The sequence below is a fragment of the Suncus etruscus genome, chromosome 6 (genome assembly GCF_024139225.1).
Source record: "Suncus etruscus isolate mSunEtr1 chromosome 6, mSunEtr1.pri.cur, whole genome shotgun sequence".
In the NCBI taxonomy this organism is placed as follows: Eukaryota; Metazoa; Chordata; class Mammalia; order Eulipotyphla; family Soricidae; genus Suncus; species Suncus etruscus.
The window spans coordinates 1,914,504-1,941,978 of record NC_064853.1 but is presented as its reverse complement, the minus strand read 5'-3'; the positions used below and the strand labels follow the sequence as shown (position 1 = coordinate 1,941,978).

Here is a 27,475-nt window from a genome sequence, read left to right as displayed (position 1 = left end):
CTGCCCCGCTGAGCCTCAGGGCTGAGACCAGCTTCTGCCAAAGCTGCTCCACCAGCAGCCGAGCCAGGCTGTGCCAAGCCCCGAGTGGGCCCTTCCGCTGTCCTGGGGGTGCACAAACACGGCTGCTGGCAGGGGCCCTGCCTGCTGCTGTCTTTGGAAGCTCAGCCAAAGGCCCCGAGGCCCCACCCTGTCAGGGAGGGACCTGGAGGTCACTGCCAGGCTGAGCATTGGCACAGGAAGCCAAGGACACTGGCCTCCTCCTGGAGGGGGCCCAGGTGCCAGAACTATACCCTGGGGCACTTCTTATTTCTTTAATTTTTGGGCCACACCCAGTGGCACTCAGTGGTTCCTCCTGGCTCTGAGCTCAGGAATCACTCCTGGCAGTGCTCGGGGGACCCTATGCGAAGCCGGGGATCGAATCTGGATCAGCCATGTGCAAGGTAGACGCCCTCCCCACCGTGCTATCACTCCAGCCCCTTCCTTTGATTGTGTCCACTTCCTGGTGCAACAGACGGGGTGACCAAGATGCAGGGGTCTCCAGAACAAGGTGACCAAGATGCAGGGGGCTCCAGATTTCTGCAATCACACATGGCTGCATTCTCCCCTGAGGACCTCTGAGTTGGGGGCAGCCCTGGCCATGAGTCGCCTCTTGTCCTGGGACCCTCGAGGAAGTGGTGGGTCTCCTGCCCCCTCCTCCTGCACACTGAGTCTCTCAACCCAGGAAGCTGCGTCTGGAAGGGCGAGTGGAACCATTTCCAGACTGCATCAGAGTGACCCTGTGACTTCTGACCTGAGTAGGGGCCTCATTAGTAGGGGCACCATCCCCAGCACTGAAGGTTTTGGTTTTTTTTTTTTTTTTAGGAAATTTTCTTCTTTCTCTTCGGTTGGCAGCACTTAGGGGACCTTATGTGGTCTTGGTGCTCGAACCTGGGTCCATGCAAGGCCAGAGCTTATCCGAATTGGGGCATTTTCTGTTTGTTTGTTTGTTTGTTTTGTTTTTGGGCCACACCCGGCTGTGCTCAGGGGTTCCTCCTGGCTATCTGCTCAGAAATAGCTCCTGGCAGGCACGGGGGACCCTATGGGACACCGGGATTCGAACCAACCACCTTTGGTCCTGGATTGGCTGCTTGCAAGGCAAACACCGCTGTGCTATCTCTCTGAGCCCCTCGGGGCATTCTCTGGCCTCTGGTAAGAGGATGAGTGGATAGGGTGCTGTGGGGGCACACATGCTTCCTTCCTACATGGGAGAGGGGTGAGTGCTCCCAGCCTTCCTGGATCTTGACAGGTCTCCGTGGTCGTTGGAGAACCCCAAGGAGTAGAATAGGAACCGTGTAGAAAAGGGGCCCCAACTTACAGGGGGCTGTGTGTGCCTTTTGTGGGGTTTCTAGTCCCCCAGCTCTGTTGGGTGTCATGGACTCCCCCCAAAAGGTATGGACTCTCCGAGAGGTCATCATGATGTCATGGTGTCACCATGATACCACCATGACTTCACCATGATGGCGCTCTAATTCCCCCTGTAAGACTCACACCCCAGACACGCCAGATGTGATCTGAGTAACCCCTGGTCCAATCTCTGAGTGATGCTGCACCCTCAGGTCACCTCCCTGCAGGCACGGCCACCAGCTCCTGTCCACGTGACACCATATGTGGGGAACAGGGGTGTACCGTGAGCAGGAGGGAACCTCGTAAAGACACCATGTGGGTTCCAGCCCAGTGACACCCCGTGTGAGGTCCCAGTCATGTTCAAGTCCGGGTTGGGTGGGTGCCTGCTCCCATGTTTGCCAAATTCTGTACACCCATTTGCAAAGGGGGACAGGGGGCTCCCCCTTTCTGAGGGCCTCTCGGGGCAGGAACGGGGTGCCGGCCAGGTCTGACAGTGCTTCTGAGAAGCAGAGTGACTGCGGCACAGGTGAGCCTGCCGTGTCTTCTCTATGGCAGGATCTGGGCAGTACCTGGAGTCCTGGTCCTCAATCAGGCAAGTGGCCGAAGACTTGGGATGACACCTGGGCCTGTCTACTTCTCCGTACAACCACTCACCCACTAGCAACCCACCGACACATCCGATTATTCACCCATCCACCCACCCAGCCTCTCACCCATCCACCTGTGCACCCACCGGGCTTTGGGAGGTGCTGGGCATTGGACGTGGAGGCCTGCCTGGGGGTTCCATGCACCCCTAGCTTCCCCCTCTGCTGCAGTGTGGGGAGGTACCTGAGGATCTCCCCCAACCTCTCTCTGTGACTCCACAGCAGACCCAGATTCTGCGCACAGGGGTTGGAGAAGCAGGTTGTCTGCAGGGTGTTTGTGGGGGAGGGCTGTCTGGCCCCTGAGAAGTGATTGCCCGAATCCTGAATGGCCTCATAGACTCACGCATCCTCTATGCAGTCTCCCAAAGCCCCTTTGAGGACTGTCATCCCTGGTGGTTTTTGAGAGCCCCCTGCAGAGAAACTGGTTTCCTTAGGGGTGTCAATGGGGGCCAAACCAGAAAAATGGGGTCCCTAGGGGTGGCTCTGAATGTGGACACTGGCGTGGCCCCTTCTAGGGGGCTCGGCCGCAGTCCCCCCACTCCCAACGTCTCCCCAAACCATCTGCTGTGGTCGCCTCGCACTTGGGGCCCGGCCCCCACTGCCCACCTCGTGGGCTCAGACTTGCCTTGGCCCCCCCCTCTGCTGGGGAGACCCTCAAATCACCCGCCACCTCCTGCGGGGGGGCAAGGGCCCCTCCCGGCCCAGCCCCTGGCGGCCACAGAGCCGCCTTTGTGCGTCGGGCCCAGGCCAGACGGTCCCTGGCCCCGCTGGAGTCGCTATCAGGCGGGAGGGCGTTAACCGCACGTTCTAATAAAAAATAAAATAAATAAGAATAAACATTTGACCCGGAGCACAGGCCCTTCACGAGACGGCCCGGCAGTGCCCGTGCCGGCCGCACCCCTTCCTCGGCTGAACAAAAGGCCGTTTCAGGGAGGCCGCGAAGTTTATCCAAATCCTCTCGGCTTACTGCTCCGCGCGCGCCGGTGAAAGGCCACTTTGTGCACGCGCCCGCCTGGCCTGGCCCTTCTGCGCTTCCTCCCCGAGGCCCCCCGGGGCTGCCAGGCCCCCCCCCCGCTCGGCCCACGTGCTACTTGCGCCTTGTCGTATGTTGGGGGGGTGACGACATGGGGCTGGCGGGGGCCCCTCTGTGCACACTTGAATGAGTTGAGTGGGCACCCCACGCGAATGTCCATGAGGCAAATGTTCATATTATGTGTACTCTCATGAATGCAACACCATGTGTGGCACACATGTGAGTGAATGAATAGCATAAGCCTACCACATGGCTCAATAAGGCAGCGTGCCCACATGATCGGACAACAAAAATACACATTGTACAACACATGTATTTACATGTGCACACGTTAGTGTGCATGCCTACATTATGGGTCCACACATGCACGCACATGTGTGTATAAGTGAATAGACATATGCTCTTATGTGTTCATGTGAGGGTCACGAGCACCCAGGGTGACAGGTCAACAGTCATGCAGTGCTTGCATACAAGTACACTTATGTTCATGAGTAAACACATGAGTCTGCATGCCATCTGAATGGGTCCACAAGGCACAACTTGATGGAACACATGTGTCCAGGTGAACATGTGAGCATGCTAAATGGGCAGCACACATGCACACACATGTTCATGTTTGCAAGTGTGAGTACCCACAGGATGGTTGCACTTAGGGGACACAAGTGAACACATGTATTCAAGTTATGAACATGCAGGCCCATGGGATGGGTTCCACAAGGCATGCACATCACACACTGGAGCACAATCATATGTACATGTACTCATGCGTGTACATGTGTGCTTGTGCACACATGACTAGGAGTCCATAGGCATGCATTTGGACATGTGGGCATATGCATGTATTCACACACATGATCATGCATACAAGCATAATTGACTCCACAAGACACACATATGCACATTTATACACATGGCACAGGTATGTATGGGAGTACATGTAGGCACACACATGTATTCAAGTATATGTAATTATGATGCATGAAAACACACATGTGCCTTCTATTAGAGTGTGAGCACGTGTGCCTATGTGATGGGTCCCCACAAGCCCCTGCATATTTACACACATGATTTATGTGAATGTGGGGGGCCCCAGTGAGGTCTATGCATGCAAGGGCATGCAAACGTTGTGTAATTGCATGTATACGCATGTGAAAATATAAGAGTGTAAGTTGCATTGTGTGCATTGGTATGTAGGTGGCATATGTCACCCACTTGGTAGCCAAGATTCCTGTCCCTCAGGATCTTGCACCCCGCGTCCCCACACTCACTTCCTCCTGCACAGAGCAGTTAACGTGGGGTCCCTCCCCCTGCCTGACCAGTCCATGGCTGCCACCAGGGGACACTGGGGCTGCCTGTCACAGCCCACTCTCTGCCTGCCCTCACGCTGCCCATCACCATTAAGCATAACTCAGGGTGAAGGCGGGCCCCCAGTACCAGAACGAAGAGGCTGAAAGTGCCCCTCCTTAGCCCTGCCCTGCCTCATCCTGAAGCACTCAACCCCACTCGGGCTATGGTGTTGTCCCAGGAACTGAACCTGGCACTGCGGTGCCAGAGGGTTGAGCAGGACCAGCAGGACCTTGGGAGGCTGCAGCTCAGCCTTGGTGGCACCACAGCCACCTCGGGCACACTGCTGCACCAGCCCTGTCTTATTCCATCTCCCACTTGCTCTGCGGGCACACAGGGGTGGAGGCTGGGGGCCTGGGCTCAGACACGGTTTCCACCAGCCGCTTCCTGAAACAGCAGCTAAGGTTCGGGGCGCCATGGGACACCATGGGACTCAGTTCCTGTGAGTCCCCGCAGGGACCCTGATTTCTTTTTCGTTTTGTTTTTGGGCCACACTCAGCTGTGCTCAGGTTACTCCTGGCTCTGCACTCAGAAATCATTCCTGGTAGGCTTGGGGGGACCCTATGGGAAGCTGGGGATCAAACCCGGCTTGGTGGCATACAAGAAAAATGCCCTCTCCACTGTGCTATCGCTCTGACAGGGGCTCTCATGGCCAGCAGAGACTCCCCACCACTGGGTGCTGGGATCTTGAGTCCCTTCAGGTGCCCCCAGGGAACTCACTCCCAAGGCTGTGCTCAAGTCACGGTTCCAACCTACCCATCCTCCAGGATAGTCACTGGAGCCCCACCTCCTTACTGGCAGCCAGGGGTGTCTGTGGGCACTGAGAGGCATTGGGCTCACAGATTTGCAGTGCTATGGAGTCACACTGATGAGACCCCTGGAAGCGAAACTGCCAGCCCCCATGCTGGGTTGAGGGGGTCTCCTGCTGCATCAGGGCCCAGTGTGGGGCTTCTGGGCACAGCTACAGGGGGCAGCAGCTATCAGGGAATGCTGGGGACAGCTCAAGGGGGACCCTGATACAGATGTCATATCTAGGGGTTGGGGGGATAGTGGGGGTCCTACCCCAGGCCCTCATGGATGGGGGACAGCAGCTCATTCTGGGGTCCTTCTACAGTAGGGGAGCCTCACCTGGTACGAGAAGGCCTGTACCAGGAAATTTTTGAACTGGGATTTCCGAAAGGTTCCGAAGAGATTACAGTCTCCAGGGCAAGGAAGGATACAATGGGACTAGGGCTGGGGCTGGAGAGACGTTAAGGCTTTTGCCTTGCATGCAGAAGGTCGTTGTTCAAATCTGGCAATCCATATGGTCCCCCGAGCCTGCCGGAGGTGATTTCTGAGCGTAGAGCCAGGAATAACCCCTGAGCATTGCTGGGTGTAACCCAAAAACCAAAAACCCAAACAAAACAAACAAAACAAGGCAAACAATGGGACTGGGCTGACAGGGGTTTCCCCATGCCTCCTTCGGGTGGCCCTGACAGCCAGCTGCCATGTGTTTGGGGGCCCAGCAGGACTTCATTCTTCTCCACAGTGTGTCCCAGGACCCCCAGGAGCTTCCAATACAGGGGAGATGCTAATGTCCCCTCCCTATCAGGATGCATGGCTGGGCCCATGTCACCAGAGGGGCCCAGCACTGTGGGACCCTGGCCCTTCCGAATCAGAAGGCAGCTCTTTGCTCATGTCTGGGCTGGTGGCCTGGGCACTCCTCATAGACAGCTTTGAGATGGGAGGCAATCTACCAATCCCCCTCACAGAGACCCCTGGGGACTCTGATCACCCATTGGAGAGGACAATCTTCACAATCCCCGCTGCCCAGCAACCTTGCGGGGTCACCCCAAGATCCTGTTCAGCCACTGATGGCATCAGAGGCCTCTGGAAGTGAGGCCTGTGGCCAGAGGTGGGACATCTCTGGCTCCCACAGCCATCAAGGCTACCTGTGCTTGGGACCCTGGTCTCCTGGAAGGAGCACCGTGACCAGAGATGCCTGTCTGGATTCTGATCAATGTCCCTCTAGGCCAGTTTCCCCAAGGCACACCAAGAGGGTCTAGGGCCTAGACTCTAGGCCATTTTTGGGAACTTCTGGCCAGCTCCACATGGATGCAGGGGCTAGCCTGGGCGAGGTATGGTCATGGGAGGACTGGGGGAGGTCCTGAGGACCGAGTGGGGTTACTGTCCAGAGCCTGTCCTGCCTGAAATCCCATCCAAGGCCTCTGCCCATCCCCAAGGCCTCCATCCCAGCTCAGGGCTTTGAAACTGCAATGAGGGTGCGGAAATGGGGATGGGGTGGTGGGGCACAGTGAGGCCTGTCCATCGCTTTCCCTCCCTGGCATCACCTGGGGGCCTGGGTGCATCATGTAAGTGGAGACCCTCACAGGACTCCTGCATCAGCTCCATGCCCTGACTATGGGAGTGAAAAATCTGTGCTTGCATCTCTGCCTCACCCCAGGCACTCCATGTTAGCATAGCCAGAACAACCAACCCTGGTGCCTCAGGGTACTGCAGCTCAAAGCCCCAAAGCCCTGAGGGGTCTGAAGCAGGGCACAAGGTGGAATGTCCTTGCTTTGGGTCAGAACATGAGAAAAACTGACGAGAGGCTCTGAGGTCAATGGGAATGATGGGCCCCCTCACCCCTAAATCATCTCCATCTTATCTGGCTTGGCCTGGGCACCAGGCATTTAGCCACTAGAGGGATGCTGGTGAGCAGGCCAGCGGGGGGTCCCAGGGGGTGACCAAGACAGGTCCTCTGCCCACTGGCCCCACACAGCCTCTGAGACAGAAGAAGCTGTGTCCGGAGACTCCGGCCCCAGGCAAGTGATTTGAGGGGTCATCCTAAGCAGTGATATAGACAGATGTGACTGTCTGGGCCCCTGGCTGTGTGTCCCGGTCTTGCCCAGAGTGGGATGTGCTGGGGTGCCAGGGAAGAGGTCGTGGGGAAGTATCTGCTGTGGCCTCTCTGAGGAAGACCATGGCTCATGAGGCAGACACCAGATGAGGGGCTGCCCAGGCCCAGTGTCCAGCACAGCGGAGACGAGGGACTTGTTTGCCTGCTCAGGACCTGAAGGGCCTGCCTCTGAGCCCTCCACAGGATGCACTGGAAAGTGGGTCCAGCTTCCCACCCTGGGAGCAGCCCTGAGGCTTCTGCTGCCTGGGAAGATTCCAGAGGTCTGTGGGCTTTGAGCAAGGGCCCCTGGGTCTCACAGAGGCTTCCCACGCACTGTCCCCTTCCTTCTCAGGGCGTTGGGGGACCACCACCCAGACCTCTCTCTTGGTGGCATGATGCAGCCACACCCTGTAAAACAGCTCTGGGCTGGCCCTGAGGGAGTTTGGGGACCCAGAGGCTTAGCTGAGGTGGAGGCCCAGGATGAGGTGGGGTGTAGGAAGAGACTAAAGGTAGGTCTCAGGCTTGGCTAGAAGAGGGAAAGGGGAATTGGTTGGAGGTAGGTTTGGGGTCAGGGCTGGAGAATGGATGGCTGGGACGGGCCCTTGGTCATGGCCAAGGCATGACTGGAGGAGGCAAGGACTGGGTGGGTGTGCTGGAAGTGAGTCTGGTGTGTGGGCTGGGGAGAGTTTGGAGAGTGACTGGAGCTGGATCTGGGGCATGATTGGATGTGGGAGTGGGCATGGCTAGAGGTGTGTCTGGGAAATGATGTGGAAGTGACTGGAGCTGGGGGTGGGTGTGGCCCTGAGGTGGTAGTGGGCATGGCTAAAGAAGTGGTCTGGGCATAGTTATGGGAGTGGCCAGGCTGGCTTGGGCAGGTCTTGCGGGGTCTTCCAGGGGTGTGGTGACAATGTCCCCCAAAATTGACCTTGGCCTTACTGTCCGCAGCCCTGAGTTCCAGATGTTTCATTATTTGGATCTATTGGGGCACGTGTCTGGGGTGGCAGGGACTCTGCCAGACTGGCGCAGGGGGGCCATCGGTATTCCCATCTCTGTCTCCATCACAGTCTGTCTGCGGGTTCTGAGGGTCTCAGGAGGGGGCCGCCCTTCCTTGCTTCCCTGGGTCCCTCTTAGGGCACCCTCTAAGTACTTTGGGCTGGTTCTGACAGGCAGGGAAACTGAGGCGGGCTTGCCCCAGAGGAAACAGTAAGGGTGGCCTGAGTGCAGGACAGTTGTGAGACTGGAGGGAGGAAGGGGGTTCAGAGGAAACCCACTGTCTCTGCACGGGCTCCCCGCTGGTGGTCTGTTCTCTGTATACATATCCAGCCCCCCCACCCTCCAAGCACCAGCAGGGCTGGGTCCTGGGGCTTTGCTAAGGTAAATGCTGTTCCACCTCCCCACCAGCCTGCCCCTGGGTTCTGGTCACACTTGGTGCCCTGTGGACCTCTATGGGGTGGCAGAGCAGTTCCTGAAGCCAGGCTGTGCCATGGGAGCTCCCATGAGCACCCTCCCTATAGCTCAGGGTCTCAAACTCAGTTTACCTGGGGGGCCGTAGGAGGCAAAGTCGGGGTGAAACAGGACCGCATAAGGGATTTCACACACACACACACACACACACACACACACAAAGTAAGCGAATAATTGCGAATACTGAGATATTTGAAGGCCGGCTGCGGGCCATAAAATGTTGTGCAGAGGGCACAACACTGTGCAGAGGGCCCTCTCCTGACGCTGGAGCCAGCCAGGCCTCACACCACCCACTAGAGGTCACTCAGGTGTCTGTGCCAGTCCCAAAGGAAAGAGACCACACCCCACACACCCCAGCTGACTGCACCCCACACCCCACACCATCCCAGCCCTTGGCACCTGGCATGGGTGGGGGCATCCCCTCTGTGCCCTCCTGCTCCTGACTCCCGAGAGCATGGTCCTGAGCTCTACTGCAGAGGAGATGGGTTCAGGCCCTTCTTTTCCTCACTCCTGGAATGTCACATGGTTTCCCTAACTGCCCCCCTTCGGTTAAACTTAGTTTGGGGTCCGTCCCCAGTGGTGCTGAGCGTCTCTGGGCTCCTGTGTGCGGCAGAACAGACCTGCAGCCCCTGAGACCCCATCCACTGGGATTCCCTGCTGAGCTGGCATAGGAAGCCGGCCTGATATCACAGATGGGCGCTTTGGGGTTCCCTTCGAGAAAGATCCCCCACTCTGATCTGGTCACACTGCTCCAGGGACCCTGTGGTCAGAGTTCAGACCAAGGCTTCGTCCACACCACACATCCGCCAGAGTGGACCAGATGAAAAACGCTGTTTGCTGCACAGTCAGGCTGGCTGGGAGGTGGCTAGAGAAGCTCGGACATCCTAGACAAGGGGTTGCTGCCTCAGTGGACACAACCCAAGGCCACATCGGCACAAGCCTTTCCTGTCGATCCTTTTAGGGGATACTCGAGGGTGACAGGCTCCGGAGGCCACCAAGGTTGGGGAGAGAAGGAGGTATGGAGGGGCTCTGGGGTTGTCAGCTGTCCCCACCATGGTCCTGGGGCTAAGGCCTGAACTCCTGCCTGGTGTCCACCCCAAGAAGTTGCCTGCCGTGAACATGGCCAGCGTGGGGGACTCTGGTCCCGGCTCTGCATGGCTTCGCCACCCTGAACTTCCCCGAGTGCCCGACCAGTTCCCATTGTTCCTGGGCCGGGCAGTGGGGTGCGGGGCGGGCCCAGCTCCGGCCTGTTTGCGGCCTTGGCCAATCCTGGTCGCAAGTGTCGGTGTAATTTGGAGCCGGGCGGGAGTGCTCGGGGCTGAGTGGCTGACAGGCGTGATTAATCCAGCATTCCAGCCACCGCAGCCCATCAGATGGTCAAGCCTGAAGGCCTATTAAACCCAGCAGGGACCTGGGGCTTAATCACGGAGGCTGGGCCCGCGGGGCGGGAAGGAGGCGAGAACAAACGGAAACGCGCCGCCGCCCTCCCCTTGGGCTGCTGGGGAGCAGCAAAGGGGAAGCATTTAGGGAGGAAAACAATTAAAAACGGCCAAGGCCCTTTGGGCGGCCACGGGGCGGGCAGGGCGGGGCCGGACAGGACCGGCAGAGGGCGCTCGACCCCCGCGCTGCCCGGAGGCCTGATGGGTGTATTGTGGGGTCACCTTCTCTGCAGGGCGGGTACCAGTCATCCCTGCCCACGACGACACATGAATCATCAGACTCTGCTCTGCCCAGTGAGGAACTGCAGGATAGATGGAGCAAAGACAGAGTTGGAGGAACAGAGAAAGAAACAGAGAGATAAAGACAGAGACATGGCAGGGTGAGGGACCATGAGGGGACCTCAGACAGGGCAGGTGAAGGAGGGGCCGTGGGTACCCCAGTGAGGCTCCAGGGTCTGCTGAAGTGCCCAAGATGGCAGCAGGCAGCCGGGCCCCCAGTAGAGGGCTTCGCCCGAGTCTGAGGCACCCACAGAGGCCCTGGCTGCGATCCTGGGTGGGGGCCATGCCTATCCTACAGGGTTTGGCGGACCCGCAGCTGGGACCATCAAGGTCCGTCTCCAGGTCTATCGAGGCCTGTTGAAGCTAGAAAGGTCTGTGCTCCAGAGAGGAGCAGCAGGAGAGGGAGGAGCCCATGGGTGGATGGAGGCCACTTAGGGTTCCCTGCCAGACTTGCCTTGCATCGGCTGCGTAGAAAATCACCCGTTGGTAGCTGAGGTGGGAAGACATGCGGACCCTGACCCTCCACCCTTCCTGGAGGCACCTCTCCCATACCTCCAGGCTGTTTCTTCTCAGCACTGCCAACACCCCACTCCTGTGCCAGCTATTTGGGGTCTGAGCCATCCTGTCTTGGTCTGTGTCAGGTCCATGGGGTAGCGCCTGGGTGCCTGGCATGGCTGAGCCCACCCAGTGGGAGCTGAGAAGCAGCAATGTCAGGAGATATCCACACCAGCCAGGCGCCCTGGGCAGCTGCATATCTCCCAAAACCCCAAATACACCAATGGGGAAACTGAGGCCACAAGGCACAAGCCTGAGACTTGGGTAGGTGAGCTGAGGTGTGGTAGTGTCTGAGATGAGACAGGCAGCCTATGCTCAAAGACACCCCCCCCCCGAAAGAACAGGGGTGATGCCTGGGCCCCTCCCCTGAACCAGCTGGGGCAACACTCCCAGACGGGCTCGGTGCCCCCCCAGTCAGCGCCGCCACTACCCGGCTGTCCCCCCCAGGGCGCCTGACCTCGGGGCTATCACAGCGGGGCCGGGGTGACGACCTCATTAAACACCGTGGCCACGTCAGCACCTTCCCAAGCCCCTTTTATCACCCCCTGTGTGTGGGGGCCGCCCGTCGCCACCTCCTCCCCAACACGGCTCTATCTTATCTCAGCGGCTGGACCCTCGCACAGGCCCGAGCTTCGTGGCCGGAATGTGGGACCCAGACAGCACGGCTGGCACGGCTGGAAAGGGGGGTGGTGGCGGGCAGTACTGGGCTCTCAGCAGAGGGTCTCAGCCTGGGGCCCCACTCCCACCACGGCCCGGCTGGAGTCACTGTCACATGGCCTCTATGAGACGCTGGTCCCGACCTGGGGGGACTCAGTTCAGGACAGACAGCCCAGGCCCGGCAGGAAAGGGCCAGGACAGAGGCCGAGGCAGTCCTAGCAGGGACGGAGCTGGCCTCTGGCCCGCATACAAGGCTGCCCCCCAGGAGAGCCGCTTGAGTTCAAGAGTGGCCTGCGGAGGGAGGGGGCGCCGCGGCCCCCGCTAGCGCCTTTGTGAAGCTCCCAACGGGCCCATGAACGCGGCTCTTTGTGCTGAGCTGGCCAGCACCGAGGCTCCTGCTCCCGCCTCACTCCCAGGCCCTCCCGCGAATGCTAAAAAGGCTGGGCCTGGACTCTGGGTCCCCAGGCTGCAGCCTTACGCTGGGCGGAGCCGCACACGCGCTCAGGGATGCCAGACTGGGGGCCCCTATGTGCCCCTCCAGCCCTGCCCTGCCCTCTGAGTCCTCCCCTGCCAGTGCTCCTCCTGCCCCCTTCATGGGCCCAGTGACTTCTGCTCCCACTGCCCTCTGAGCAGCTGACCTTGGCTCTGACCTTGGCGTGAGGCCGTGAGCACTGAGATAAAGCAAAGGGGTTGGGGTAAGCATCCAGGGATCTCTGGTGGCCCTTGGGATCTCCTTCTGTCCCTCTCCCCTGGTGTCCCTCAGATGTCAGAGTGAGCACAGACCCAAACCTGCAGCCTGCACCCCAGCTCTGCACTGCCCCAGTCCCAGGAGATGCGGCACCCCACGGCCCCCAACACCCAACGCTGGCAGGCTTGTGCCCCCCGGATGTTGTATGAGGGTCCCCAGTCCTGTTCATCTTAGACCTGACTCCTGCAGCTCCATCTCTGCCCCTGGCCACTGAACCCCCCCCCCCAAAAAAAAAACAAACACGGAGGTGCTACCCTGGAGAGCACTGTTGGAGTACTCTTGGAGAAGGAGGAGGAGGACGGACCGCTGATGCTCTGCCCAGACCTGCCACCCCCCCCCCCCCCCAGACCCTTGTCCGGAGCTCCCCGGACAGGGCAGGTCTGCAGGGACCCCCCCCCTACCCCCACACCCCTCCGTGTCCTGGCGAGGCTGGAAAGGAGAGGCACAAAGGAACCCGGGACGGCTTTCCACATCCACCATTTTCCACGTTCAATTATTTTTAAATTAAATGATCTCTACCCGGGGGAGGAGGCGAGCCCGTGCGGCCCTGCCAGCCCTCACAAAGCAGGCATTGTGGGCCGGGTGGGGGGGGGGCCAGGGCGCCGCCCCTCAATGCCCCCCTTTATGCGCCAGCTCACGGCACCCGGGCCTGCCCTGCGCCCAGCGGCCCTGGCCTGCTGCCACCGGGCCTCTGTGGGGCTCTTGTCGGCTCCTGGCCGGGGAAGGGGCAGCGGGAGTGGGGGGCTGCCAGGGGAAGCTAGAGCACAGGCCCGAGGCCGGGGCTGGGGTCCACAGGCTCACAGGACCTCCCCCAGTCCACAGGGAGCTGTGTCTGTCCTCAGGGCAGGGCGCTGGGCTGGCTCCCTGACCCCTCGTCATAGAGGGTGACCCCGGTGGGGGCGGGGGCTGGCCTGGGCACTCCTGGCTGTGACGCAAACACTCCTGACTTAAGGGGGGGCTTTGAAAATGAGCTGAAGGGCCCCAGGCAGACCATAGGGGGCAGCAGGGAGTCTGTGGGACACAGCCCATGGAGTGCCCCAGGGACCCCAACCATGAGGGCAGCTGTCCCTGAGGTGGGGTGGGGGTCAGAGGCAGGGCCAGAAGGTGAGACAGCCGAGCCATGGACTCTTGGGGAGTGGTGACCCTGGAATGTACTGTGAACCCTGGTGCTAGAGTTCAGGCGGAACAGAACAGGGGGTGCAGAGCTGCACCCCACAGGCTGGGTGGAATCTGAGTGAAACTGGCTCAGGGACTGGGAACCACTGGTTTTCCAGAAGAACCCAGAGCCGAAGGTGTCAGAAGCCCTCAGGGCACATGTAGCCGTGGGGGTCACCTCTCTCTAGTGGGCACGGCCGGCAATGGGGTCACCGCACATGGGACTTCAACACTGAGCATTCATGGAGTGTCCACGGAGTCCCCCAAACCACCAAACCCAGCAGGACCCCTGGACAGGACAGGGAGGGGTCAGAGGGGTCCTGCCAACTCAGGGCAGGGGGCAGCTCGAACTCTGTCTCACATGCAGCACAGAACTTGGAAAAGTGGGGTCAGAGGAGAGAGAGCGAGAACATTCCAGAACATTCCAGAAGGCAGGTGGAAGGCAGGTGTGTAGCCCTGCAGAGGAGAAAGGAGGAAACTGCTGAGGAAACTGCTGAGCACTGGGGGTCAGGGAACTCTGACCCTGTGAGACCCTGAGTCCGTGGGACCCCGAGTCCATGGAGCCCTACTGTCTCCTGATTCTGCTGTCTCTGGTCCTCTTCCTGCACTACTGTCTGTGTTTGTACTAACGGGAGCAGTGGCCCAGGCCTGGGTGGACTGTCAGGGGCAGACAGGCCTGTGTCTGCCCGGCTAGCAGTGGACCTACATGGAGCCCCCCGCCAGGTCTTCCCTCCTCCTGATATGGGCTGTGACCTCAAAGGACTCTGAATCCCACTGAGTCCCCGGCCACACAGGTGCTGGGCAGGGCAGGAGTTATGGATCAGTTCACGGGACCTGGAGCCGGGCATAGCCTGTGTGTGTGTGTGTGTGTGTGTGTGTGTGTGTGTGTGTGTGTACCTTTGGTCGTGCTCAAGGAAGCCTGTGGATGGCTGGTCTGTGGCCGCCACCTCCAGACACTGACCCTCAGGTGATCCGGGCTCAGCTGCAGGCCCACAAATGTCTCCCTACCCCTGGGCCCTGTGATGAGCTGTCTGGCCATGTCTGGGGTCCGGTGTGGCTGTATCTCAGGCTGGACATACCCAAAGCGTGGCCCCCACTCTCTTCCTAATGAGGCCCCTTCTATTCCCAGGCTATCCGCGCTGGTGGCCAAGACCCTGCTGCTCCATCCAGCTGTGCCCCGAGCCGCTCGGTCTGGCCCTGCTTGTGTGAAAGCTGATCACCTCACAGGTACGTCACACCTAGCTGAGGTGGAAAAGTGGCTGCTAGATGGACAAGGCCATATGGCTCGGTCCGTGCCTGGGGAGCGTCTGTCTGAGCTTGGTCTGGCAATTCAGTAGTTGCCAGGCTAGCATGGCGGTGGCCTGGAGTGTGGCTTGGCCTCCAGGACACTCATCCCAGTTGCTCCACAGAGTTCTGCGGCTAACCCATAGCGAGAGCTCAGTTCCATGGGCCCCTTCTAGCCACCCCGAGGCCCTTCCTCGCTGCCCGCCTACTGTCGCATTGCCCATCACTTCATAAAGGGGCCTTGTTTGCGCCTTTGCGGGGCGGATGGAGGCTGGAAACATCTGGATAATAACTGAACACTGCGACGGCTCGGCGGCCCTCAGGCCCACAGGAGGTCGACGCAGCTCAAAGTGACACGCAGGGTCTAGCCCGCTTTTCCAAAAGACACAGGCGGTGGGCGGGGAGTGTAACCCGGTATTGATGCAAGTTGTCAGAAATCATTGGCTGTCGCAGCCGGGCTCAGCCATGCGGTGCTCGCCCAGCCCAGAACACGGCATTTTGTGGCCTTTCCCAGTGCCCTCAGGAGATGCTGTCCGAGAGCCCGTGCCCTCTGCCTGTCAGTGTCCCCAAACTTTGAGGGGGCAGCCACGGCAGGACCACACCCCCAGGGCTTCTTAGGAACTTTGGGATCACGATTTTCTGGGCAGGAAGCAAGAATCTTCTAGGAGACACGAGAGATAAGTGGGGCCATGTGTGGGCAAAGACCCTGGTGTCCCCCCCATGGGACCCTCAGCTGGACCGGGTGGTGCTGTGGGAGGGAGGATTAGGAGAGCAGCTTTGGGATGATATCAAGCAAGATGGCTGGGCTGGACCACCCATCACATGACCCCAAGCCCCCTCTCCCAAACATGTCCCCTTACCACAGACATACCCAACCCGGACACGTCCATGACTCTCCTGGACACGGGACACACCCCTTTAATGGACATGACCCCTCTCCCAGACACGCACCCCAAAACAACCCCTTCTCCCATATATTCCCCAATCCCAGGCATGCCCTCTTCCGAACATGCCCCTCTAGGCATGTCCCTTTCCTGGACACGCCCTCTACCAGACAGGCCCAGGACATGCCCCTTTCCCAAAATATGCCCCAATTCCAGACATGCCCTCTGGGACCACCACCCCCTCTCCGGGACAAGCCGTATAAGACATGCCCCCACCAAACATACCCCTTCTCCCAGACATGTCCCCAATCCTAGACACACCCTCTCAGACCGCCCCTTTCTGGTCACGCCCATCATGGAACCACCCAAGACACACTCTCTTTGTGATCAATGGGGAGCAGAGGGTCCTCCTTGGATCCCAAGCCCTTTGGTCACTCTGGGGAGCAGGGCAGGTACATGGCCTCCCGCAGGCCCCTCTGTCGCCCAACTGTGCTGCTGCAGAAACCTGAGGACTTGTGTCTGGAAGACCCCCACCTTCCAGGAACCCTTCCTGGAAAGGTGCCTGGTGCATGCAGCCCTTCCTCCAGGAAGACTTTGGGGAGAGGATGTGGTGCATCATTTGTACGATGCCCCCTCCAGCCACCAGGGACTCCGAAATGACAGCGTTGCCTTCACCACAGCAGAGAGGGGCTCAACTGGTTTTAGGCGCTCTGAGTGCAGGGGGGGGGCAGGTGAGTTAGATAGGAAGCCCCCCATTAATGTCCCAGACCCCACAAAACCTCTGATACATACCCCAGCACCTCCTGGGCCTTGAGCTCTGGCTGCCACTGAGATGCTGTTACCCATGAACGCACCTTCCTAACCCCCTCATGGGATTTCCAAATAGACCTCACAAAAACAGTACTCACCTGCAGACTGCCCCAGAGCTGTGCCTGGCCCTGCCCACGAGCTTCAATGTCAGCAGAGTCACGGCAAAGATGGGCATCAGTGCTGCCTGGGCAGGCGGACAGAGGACAGAAGGACGGACGGACTGACACACACCTGCCCGATTCCATTTCTCACTAAGGGTCTGTGGACAGGCCGACCCGACTCAGGGCTGTCTCGTCTGAGGGACGCCTGTCTCTCCTGGAGGGCAGGATAGACCCCAGCTCCAGGCTGCCCTGCATGTGCCCATGTGTGCTCACGTGTCGGTGGTGTGTGAATCTGCACAGAGTGTGGCCCACAACCTCATGATCCGTGTGATGTATGTACAAAGGGCCACACGAAGCAAGTGTGCAGGTGTGTCTATGCGCTAAAATCAAGGTGTACATATGTGTCTAAGGCATGGTGATGCACACGTGTATGTGCTCACAACGAGTAGTCAGACATACATGTGGACCCATGTGCACAACCGCAACAGTTGCCACCGCCACACCGTAACCACCCAGGGACCACACGTGTGCACACATGAGCCATGAACAGTGTGGACATTCACGTGTGTGTCTGCAATCTGTGCTTCTGCTTTCTCCCAGTCCCTCGAGGACTCAGATGGATTCTGCCTCCTGTGTTCACCTGTTCCCTGAGAGGAGCAGGGCACAGAGCCAGAGGCAGGGGAGTCCTGGGCCATCAGCCTAGCTAGGCGCATCTCAGAGAGTGCCCCCAGAGGCCTCGAAACCAGAGTGAAACTAGGGTCCACCCGTTAGTCCCAGAGGAGCCCCAGCAGCTGCTGTCTGAGTGCTGGGAATTGAGGGGCTCCAGGGGCCTGCTCCAGCTCGTGAGGGTGACCACACCATGTATGGACATAAAGGCACACACCGGCACACACGAACATACACTGGCACACAACCAAGCACACACACTGGCACACATAGGCACACATGGAACATATCAGTACGCACACTAACACATACATTAGCACATCAGGAACACTCTAGCACGCAAAGACACACACGGAACATACCAGTACACACACCTGACACATACCAGCACACAGACATGAACACACAAAGACACACCATTACATATAGGGACACACATATACCAGCACACAAGGCATTCCTATGTGCACACAGATGTAAACACATGACATAGACTCACATGTGTGTATATGGACATAGACAAATACATGCATACTCCAACTCACATAAGGACACAAGCTCAGATGACCCTACACATTCACACAAACGCATGCCCACACACTCTCACAGTAACACATATAAGACAGGATCACACGGCTATGCACACACCTGCAAACACCAGTGCACATGGACACAGGCTCACATGCCCACTCCCGTAGCCTGTGTGTGAGCCATGCATGCATATACAGAAACATGGACACATTATCCCACACCACACATGGGCGCACACGTGTGCTGCCAATGCCTTCACACGCAGGCCACCTGGAAGCCGAGGGACAGCGGGATCCGAGGCCAACGAGGGCCCACAGCATGACCAGGACCAGCCCAGGTGGATGGGGGCTTCGCTGTGGTGAATCCTGCTGGTGCTCCGAGGACCCAAAATGGATTCTCAGACACCCCAAGGCCATATGGGGCCGCATTGCTGGGCGGGGCCACCAGGACCAGCCCCCACCACCACCCCGTGCAGCCCGCAGCCTCCCCTCTGCCCTGGGAGCCCGGCTGGGCGTGGGGCCCGCTGGCAGCGCCCCGCTCTCCTCAAGTGCCCGGGCGGCACTTTCCACCAGGATGGGGGGGGCATGGCACGGGGACGACTGGAAAGAGGTCCATGTTTTTCTTTGGAAAGTTTATTTGCAGATCCATGTCCGAAGGCATGTTTGCTCGACCTCAGCCAGGGGTGAGGTTTCCGGTGTGCCCGGCCTGCGGAGCCTTCTGAAGTCCTGTTCGCCTGTTGCCTTTGGCCAGAGCCAGGCACACATGCGAGTGGGGTGCGGAGTGGGGACACACAACGGGCTGGCAGGGAGGTGCTCGCCGGGCCCCAATGCAGGCCTCAGCCACAGTCAATGCATCTCTTTCATGCTCGTCCTGCTCCTGCGGCGGAAGGAAGGCTCCAGAAAGGGTCACGACCTGAGTTTCCTCCTGGGACTGGCCCTGCTCACTGTGATGGTCTGGTGGGTGCCCGAAACAGTCTCTGCGAGGGCCCCAGCGACAGCACAGCGGGACGGCTCTTGCCTTGCACACACACACACACACACACACACACACACACACACACACACACACACACACACACACACACACAGCTGAAATGGGTTTGATCCCCAGCATCTCACAGCGTCTCCCAAGCACCGCCAGGAGGAAGCCCGGAGCACCCCTGGGTATGGCTCCCCCCAAAATAAAAACAAAAACAGTCTGAGATTCCCACACCAAGTTCCCACATGAGGCTCCAGCCTGAGTGCTCACACGTAGTGCTCCAGTTCAAGTGCTCACACAGGATACGCAAGCTCAAGTGCTCCTACACCATCCACGTTAAGGCTGAGCCTGGACACACCCCCCCCAACCCAGCTGGGTGTTCCTGCTTCCAGTTATGTCTATGCCCTGGCTGGGGGTCTATTTACTGGAGCGATCTTGCTTCATCTGCTCCAGCCTCTGACACCGAAGCCCTGTCTCAGACCCTTAGCGGTGATGAGGTGATGGCACCTCAGCCCGGCGATCTAGCCCTTAACCTGCACCCCGAGATCTGCGAATTCAGCCCCAGCGGGACAGAGACGCTGGTGGGCTCCGGGGAACCAGGGAAACTCCAGCAAGCCCCACCCCGCTCTCTGAAGCCAGGGCAGCCCCATGAGGGGGGCCTGGCCTGAGACGCCCCCTCTGCACATGTGGGAGAGGTCCAGGATGGAGAGCAACCACAGAAACGCAGCTCCAAGGGCTGGACACCGCTGATGGATGAGGACGGAGGATCCGGGCCCATGGGGGAGAGAACCCTCCTCGGCAGGCAGAGGGGTGGGATGTGAAGAGGGGAGCCTGGGAGGAAACGCAGGGGCCAGCACCACCCTAGGGCCTGCCTGCCTGGTCCCGCCTAATTGAAATGTATGAGGAACAATTAAGCGTAATTGGAATCAATTAATAGATGATTTTCTGGGGACCCAGGAGGACACCACCGAGACGACTCTAAATGACAATTTCTAAGCACAGGGGCCCCCGTGGGTCAGAGGGAGGAGGCCGTGTGGGGGCAGGCAGCCCTAGGAGGGTGGGGACCTCACCTTTGGGGCTCCCAGCATCCCCCCAATGCCCACAGCACCTGCTCAGTCCTAGGAGAGTCCCCTGCCCAGCTGAGCACAGCAGGGTGTTGCCAACCCCAGATGCTCGGAACTCTGGGGGCCAACCTGGGGGGGTGGAGCCTGGTACCTCCTCTCTGTACCCTCACACACACCCTGTCCAATATCCATCCTGCCAGGCCTCTGTCCTTGTGTCCCTCGCTCCTTCGAGCTCCGAGGCACAGTTCCTGTGCCCTGGGGCCAGCCCTGAAGTGAGGGTTTGCGGGGTGGGGGTGGGGGGGCTTTCCACTTCCAGACGAGCTGTGACCAAGATCCTGGGAAAGTGCTCCTGGGGGCCTGTGGGGGAGGCCTGTGATGCACGGGGCCGCATGTCCACACCAATCTCGTGGTGAGGGCAGCATTAGGGGTTCCTGTCATGGACCCAAGGGGCACGATTCTGGCCACTTCCTGGGAGCCGGAAGCCTCAGTCTGGCCACAACCGGGCGGCCAGATTGGTTTCTCCTGTGGCCAAAAGGGGTGAGCAGGCAGGAGGGACCACAGTGTGCAGGATAGCCCAGGGTCACCCCGCCCCACTCCTGCCCTGGCCAACCCCACCTCAACCTGTCCCATCCGGGTGTCTGGAACCTTTTCCATGCAGGGAAGGTGGGGGGGGGCCAGGATGCAGCCCCAGTTTGGTGGGGTGACCCCGTGTGGTGTGCAAAGGTTCCATCCGGGTCAGGAGGGAGTGAAGGCCACAGGGCAGTGCGGTGAGAGCTGAGCACTGGAGTCCTGGGCCTGCCTTCCTGCCCTGCCTCACCCCTGCAGCTCTCTCTCACCCCCCCCCCCATGAGTCCAGGACCTTCTCTCAGTGGCTCCTGCAGGACCACATTGTCCCACCCACCCTCAGCACCAAGAGTTTGGCTGTTTGGGGACAGTTTGGATGCCCTCCCGCGTGATCTGGATGAAAATGGGGATGGAATCCTGAGGTTGGGGTTTGCCAAGATGGGGCAGAGTTGCTACAGCACCACACCCGCGGATGCGGATGGTCCGGGTGACCTTAGGGCTTCCCCAGTGTCAATGTGGGGCCACAGTTCATCTGCGGGAACTCAGGGTTCCCCCTCTGCCCTGTGCCTGCCCAGGAGAGTGGGGCCCAAGGGGAAGGCACCCCAACCCAGTTCAGCTGCTCAGGACCTGTGTAGTGTTGGTTTTGTACCTGCACACAGCCTGTTACATACCACATATGTGCACAGGCCTGTTGCACACACACAGCCTGCTACATACCACATACATGACCTATTACATATCACAACTATGCACATGGCCTACTACAACCCCACAATGTACACAGCCTGTTATACACCGCACACAGCGTGCTATATGCCACATACACGGCCTTTTACACCACACACATGTACAAAGCCTGTTGCATACCACACAATACAGCATATTACACACCACATATAAGTCCTGTTACACATCACATATGTGCGTGTAGCCTGTTACACACCACACACATGTACATGGCCTGTTACACATCGTATGTGGCCTGTTACGTGTCATGCACAAGTAAATGGCCTGGTTGCACATCACACACATGCAAATATATTCACGCAAGCACATGGGTCCTTTCTTTCTTTCTTTCTCTTTCCCTCCTTCCTTCCTTCCTTCCCTCCTTCCTTCCTTCCTTCCTTCCTTCCTTCCTTCCTTCCTTCCTTCCTTCCTTCCTTCCTTCTTTCTTTCTTTCTTTCTTTCTGTCTTTCTTCTTTCTTTCTTTCTTTCTTTTTTTTTTTTTTTTGGTTTTTGGGCAACACCCGTTTGACGCTCAGGGGTTACTCCTGGCTATGTGCTCAGAAATCGCCCCTGGCTTGGGGGGGACCATATGGGACGCCGGGGGATCGAACCGAGGTCCTTCCTTGGCTAGCGCTTGCAAGGCAGACACCTTACCTCCAGCGCCACCTACCCGGCCCCCTCTTTCTTTCTTTCTTTCTTTCTTTCTTTTTTCTTTCTTCTTTCTTTCTTCTTTCTTTCTTTCTTTCTTTCTTTTTTCTTTCTTTCTTCCTTCCTTCCTTCCTTCCTTCCTTCCTTCCTTCCTTCCTTCCTTCCTTCCTTCCTTCCTTCCTTCCTTCCTTCCTTCCTCCTTCCTTCCTTCCTTCCTTCCTTCTTCCTTCCTTCCTTCCTTCCTTCCTTCCTTCCTTCCTTCCTTCCTTCCTTCCTTCCTTCCTTCCTTCCTTCCTTCTTTCCTTCTCTCTCTCTCCTCTCTCTCTTCTTTCTTTTTCTTTCTTTCTTTCTTTCTTTCTTTCTTTCTTTCTTTCTTTCTTTCTTTCTTTCTTTCTCTCTTTCTTCATTCTTTCTCTCTTTCTTCTTTCTTTCTTTCTTCTTCCTTCCTTTCTCCTTCCTCCCTTCCTCTCTTCCTCCCTTCCTTCCTTCCTTCTTCTTTCTTTCTTCTTTCTTTCTTTCTTTCTTTCTTTCTTTCTTTCTCTCTCTCTCTCTCTCTCTCTCTTCTCTCTTCTTTCTTTCTTCTTTCTCTCTTTCTCTTTCTCTCTTTCTCTCTTCCTTCTCTCTTTCTTTCTTTCTTTCTTTCTTTCTTTCTTTCTTTCTTTCTTTCTTTCTTTCTTTCTTTCTTTCTTTCTTTCTTTCTTTCTTTCTTTCCTTTCTTTCTTTCTTTCTCTCTTTCTCTCTTTCTCTCTTTCTCTCTTTCTCTCTTTCTCTCTTTCTCTCTCTCTCTCTCTCTTTCTTTCTTTCTTTCTTTTCTTTCTTTCCTTTCTTTCTTTCTTGTCTTTCTTTCTTTCCTTCTTTCCTTCCTTCCTTCCTTCCTTCTTCCTTCCTTCCTTCCTTCCTTCACTTCCTTCCTTCCTTCCTTCCTTCCTTCCTTCCTTCCTTCCTTCTTTCTTTCCTTTTTGTTTTTGGGCTACACTGGTGACGCTCAGGGGTTACTCCTGGCTATGCCCTCAGAAATTGCTCCTGGCTTGGGGGACCATATGGGACCACCTAGGATCGAACCCAGGTCTAACTGGTCAGCTGCGTGCAAGGCTGCGCCACAGCTCTGGCCCCGTGCCATGATTTCTGACACACATGTAGGTCATCAATTACACAAAGACCTATGCTCAGACACACATGCTCACACACACTCACATACAAATGCTTTTCCCTGCAGTCACAATGCCCCCACATGATTACATGTAGTCATGCATGTTCACACCTGCTCACACATGGACATACACATTCACATACGTGGATACACATGCTCACACAAGACTATGGGTACATGGCCTTGAGCCTGGCACTGAATACAGAACCTGTAGACACATAATCTCCCTTATTGAGCAGCACCAGGGGAAGAACTCCACATGGGACAGAGGGGCCCTTAGGCCAAGGCAGGGGGCCCTCAGCGAGGGCCAGTGCCCCAGTCAGCCATACCATCTGTGCACACACATGAACACACTATGTCAGTGCACACATGCTTACTCACACAACACGCCCCATATGTGTGTGACTGCTCACCTGTGCCTGCCTACACATGCACACAGTGGCTGGGGTGGCTGGGCGTGGCCCTTCTGCAGACTCTCCCAGGAAGGCAGTGCCCCTGCCAGACCCTGGGTTTGGACTCAGACTCTAGCCTGACAGGAGAAAAGGGGTGTCCAGGCTTCAGTCAGGTGGGGGGCCCAGACTCCCCCAGGAAGTCCGGTGCTGACAACAGGGGCTGAGCTGGGCTTGACCTCGGCTGTTCAGGGGACACTGGAAGGGACCCCAAACCATCAGCCCAACCCAGACACTGCAAGGATCACATTGACCTAGATCACACTGACCCCTGGCCACTCTGACCACTGACCACATTGGCCACTAACCGCACACTGACAACCAATTTACTGACCACTGATTTTACTAACCGCACTCACCCAGACCACACTGACTACAGTGACCCCTGACCACAGACCATAAACCACTGATCATACTGACCACTGACCCATGTCCATACTCACTTCAGACCACATGCACCACGGCACAGAGCTGCGAGGGTCCCAGCTGGCCCTGTGTCCTGGACTGCTCTGCTGAGGCCCAGCAGAGCATGCGGTGAGGACACTTCACTTTCCATGTGGCTCAAAAAAGACCCCCAGAGGAAGCATACATGGGGAGCCCAGCCCAGACCACCCCAGTCTGGTAGCAGCACCTCCTGGCCTGCCTCAGTTTCCCCCCCACCCGGGATAGCAGGCAGGAATGGAGACAAACACTGGACAGGGAAGAGCTGCTCGGCACTGTGCCATCAGCAGGCAAAGGGCAGTCGTAGGGTTCACCCTCCTGTGCCTAGGCCCCTCAGCTGGGCAGTGACAGGCAGTGTCCAGCCCATATCCAGAACCCCATGGGGTCTGCCTGCAGGATGAATGCTGCTTCTGGGCCCCTAATTCCTGTGGTATAGGGGACCCCAAGTCTCACACTGACAAAACTAGCCACAGAGGGAGACCAGACCAGAGAGCTGGCCGGACCTCTGGTCCTTGTGGTGACCCCAAAGTGCTTAGATTTCTGGGTACTGGAGCCAGAGCACAGCGGGGAGGGCACTGGTCTTGCACACAGTCGACCTGGGTTCAATTCCCAATATTTCATATGGCCCCCAGAACGCAGAGCCAGGAATCAGCCCTGAGCACAACTAAGTGTGGACTCCCGAAACAGAACAAGACAAAAGCATAAATAAAAATGCATGGTACAGAGCTGGAGCGGTAGCACAGCAGGAAGGACATTTGCCGTGCATGCAGCCAACCTGGACTTTTTACTCCCCCGGCATCCCATAGGGCCCCCCCCCCCCCCAATCTACCAGGAGTGATTCATGATCACGAGCCAGAGTAGCCCCTAAGCACAGCCAAGCATGGTCCAAAAACAAAGCAAAAAACTCCCAAAGTGCCTGGTTTCTTTGCTCTGCCAGCCTGTCCCCCAAGACTTGCCTGAGTGGGAGGGAGGGGAGGCTGCCTGTGATCTGGGTGTTACCCACCGTCACTCTGGGTCTATAGCCAGGTGCTAATCAGACAGGCCGAAGGTTGGGTCAGGGGTGTCCTTCCTCTCTGCGCGGTTGCCCACTCGTCTGTGTCCACGAGTCCAGCGAGTCACTACACCTGGAACCTCTCACACTGGGGAGCCGCCCTCCGGCTTCCTGGCCTGCTCCCGAACAAACCCACCATGGGTGAAGGCACCTTCGAGGCCACGCGTGGTCTTGGATGGCAGTGGTTGCCAGGATGGTGTTTGGCAAAGACGCCCGCGTGGGTGTGAGCATGTGAGTGTGTGAGAATATTTGTGTTAGCCTGTGAGATTTATGCGAGCTTGTGTGTTGCATGTGAGGCCATTGTGAGGCCATGTGTGGGCATGTGTGGTGGCAAGCATGTGTGTGGGAATGAGGGCAAGCATGTGCACACATGTGAACATGTGAGGTCATACGCCCAGCAGAGCTGGAGCCGCCCACAGGTAGAAGTCCCTGTTTCCTCTGGAGAGAAGTTACCATCGGCAGTGGGACGAGCAGCGCGTGCCCCCCGAGAGCCCAGCCTGGCGTGAAGCAGGGCTGTGGGGGGTTCGAATCTGGGACCGGCAGAAAGTGCTGGAAGGCTGTCCTGACGCAGTCATTAAGCGTCTGCTGCGCCTCTTCCTTGTCATTGCCTCCACCGCACAATTGCAGAAAAGCCACAAAAAAAACCTTGTAGTAAACCCCGGGCTGCAATTTTCCTCAATCAGCCGGGCTCATGCCTGCAATTACCCCGGCCCTTTGCGCCTCGCGGCCGCGCTGGGTGGCCGCTTTCATCCGCCCCTCAGCCGCCCTCATCCGAGCTTCCAAATTAGCGCTAGCAGCAATGAGCAAATTTGATAATTCCATCTCCAATTAGCCCATGTGACGTGCCAGGAACCACTAACTAGCGCATTGCATGGGGAAACGCATCTCGGGCCCGGCCTCAACTTCACCGGCCTGTCATTTGCCTTCGGAAACTGTCGGCTCATCATTGGGAGGAAGTGAGGGTCAGAAATGCCGGCCCACGCCCACCGGCGCTCCAAGGGGTTCCCCACACCCCCAGCAAGACCCCTGCCCGCAGAGGTGCCTTGAGTCCCCGAGATCCCCCCATCATGGCTTCCTCCGTTCACACAGGCAGGAGGGCAGGCCAGTCCAGAGACGGGGCAGGAAAGCCCCGGACACCCCAGGAACAGCCCTCCCTCGAGGACCCGACTTGCACCAGGGCCAGGGAGAGTGTGGCGGAGAATGTCCGTCCCTCATCTCCCCTGTCCCCAGTGCCTGCTTCTGCCAGGGGAGGAAATGTCCCTGATAAGATGGCTGGGGACCCTGGTGACAGGGTCAGCATTTCAGGGCCAGCGTCTGCTACTTGGTCTACCTCCTGTTCCACTGATGCTGTCCCTGTGTTCCCACTCACTTCCTGTCACATTGTTCCTGCTTCCTGTCTCACTGCTCCAGCTGCTTGTGACACTGTTCCTGCTTCCTGTCACTTGTTACCACTTCTCGTCACATTGTTCCTGCTTTCTGTCACACGATTTCCATTCCCGGTCACATTGTCCTAGCTTCTTGTCACACTGTCCTTGCTTCCTATCACTACTTCCTGTCAACCTGTCCCTCCTTTCTGTCACACTATTCCCACTTTCGGTCACATAGTCCCAGCTTCCTGTCACACTGTCCTTACTTCCTGTCACACTGTTTCTGCTTCTTTTCAGACTATTCTTGCTTCCTGTCACACTGTTCCTGCTTCCTGTGACTCTGATGCAACTTTCAGTTATACTGTCCCAGCTTCCTGTCACAGTGTTCTTACTTCCTGTCATGTTGTTCCCATTTCTGGTCAGTGTCCCAGCTTCCTATCACACTGTTTCTGCTTCCTATACTGTTGTCCCAACTTCCTGTCACATTGTTCGTACTTCCTGTCACATGTATTTTTTTGCCACACTATCCTTTCTTCTTGTTATACTGATGTGAACTCTTGCCAGATTGTTCCTGCTTCCTGTCATGTGGCCTCTGTTTCCTTTCAGTGTCCTTCCTACCCTACTGTTCCCACTTCCTATCACACGTCCCTACTTCCTGTCACACTGTTCCTACATCCTGTCCTACTGTCCTTCCTGCTACACTGTCCCTGCTTCCTATCACATGTTCCCCACTTCCTGTCACACTACCCCTGCTTCCTGCCCTCCCTCTGCCTGCCCCATGGAGTGACCCCGAGAGCTGAGGGGCGTGTGGAGTCCCGGTCCTGTAGCTCCTTCAAGTGGACGCTGCTCCTGCCCTGAACCGAGGTTTCCTGGGAGCCACTAGTCAGGGGGTGGCCCCACCCTACAGGCCTGCACAGCCCCAGGAACAGGAATGCCCCCTTATCTGCTCCCAGTGCAGCTTGTTTTCTCATCTGATGGATGAAAGGAACCTGAGCCGGTCCCCCGAGATGTCACTCAAGGCCGCAGACACCGTCTCCAGACCAGTGGGACCAAAGCGTCCCCTCGGCCCCTGTGCCGGCCTCACCTCGGGGCCCGCCGGCTCTAATCAATAGGAACCCGAGTGACTGACGGGGGTGGAAGGGTGGGGGGTGTCCTCTGATGGGGGCCTCGAAAGGGAAACCC

The 27,475-nt window shown here is 57.9% G+C and overlaps 1 protein-coding gene across 1 annotated transcript in view; it reads left to right on the top strand.

Moving 5' to 3' along the window:
- The window catches only part of CEP104 (centrosomal protein 104), a 223,291-nt gene extending 203,913 nt beyond the window's left edge, over positions 1–19,378 (top strand). Inside the window, exon 23 of the mRNA XM_049775295.1 lies at positions 19,369–19,378. The gene's annotated coding sequence lies outside the window, so the exon portion shown is untranslated. The remainder of the gene's footprint in view (positions 1–19,368) is intronic.
- Positions 19,379–27,475: the final 8,097 nt, after the last annotated feature.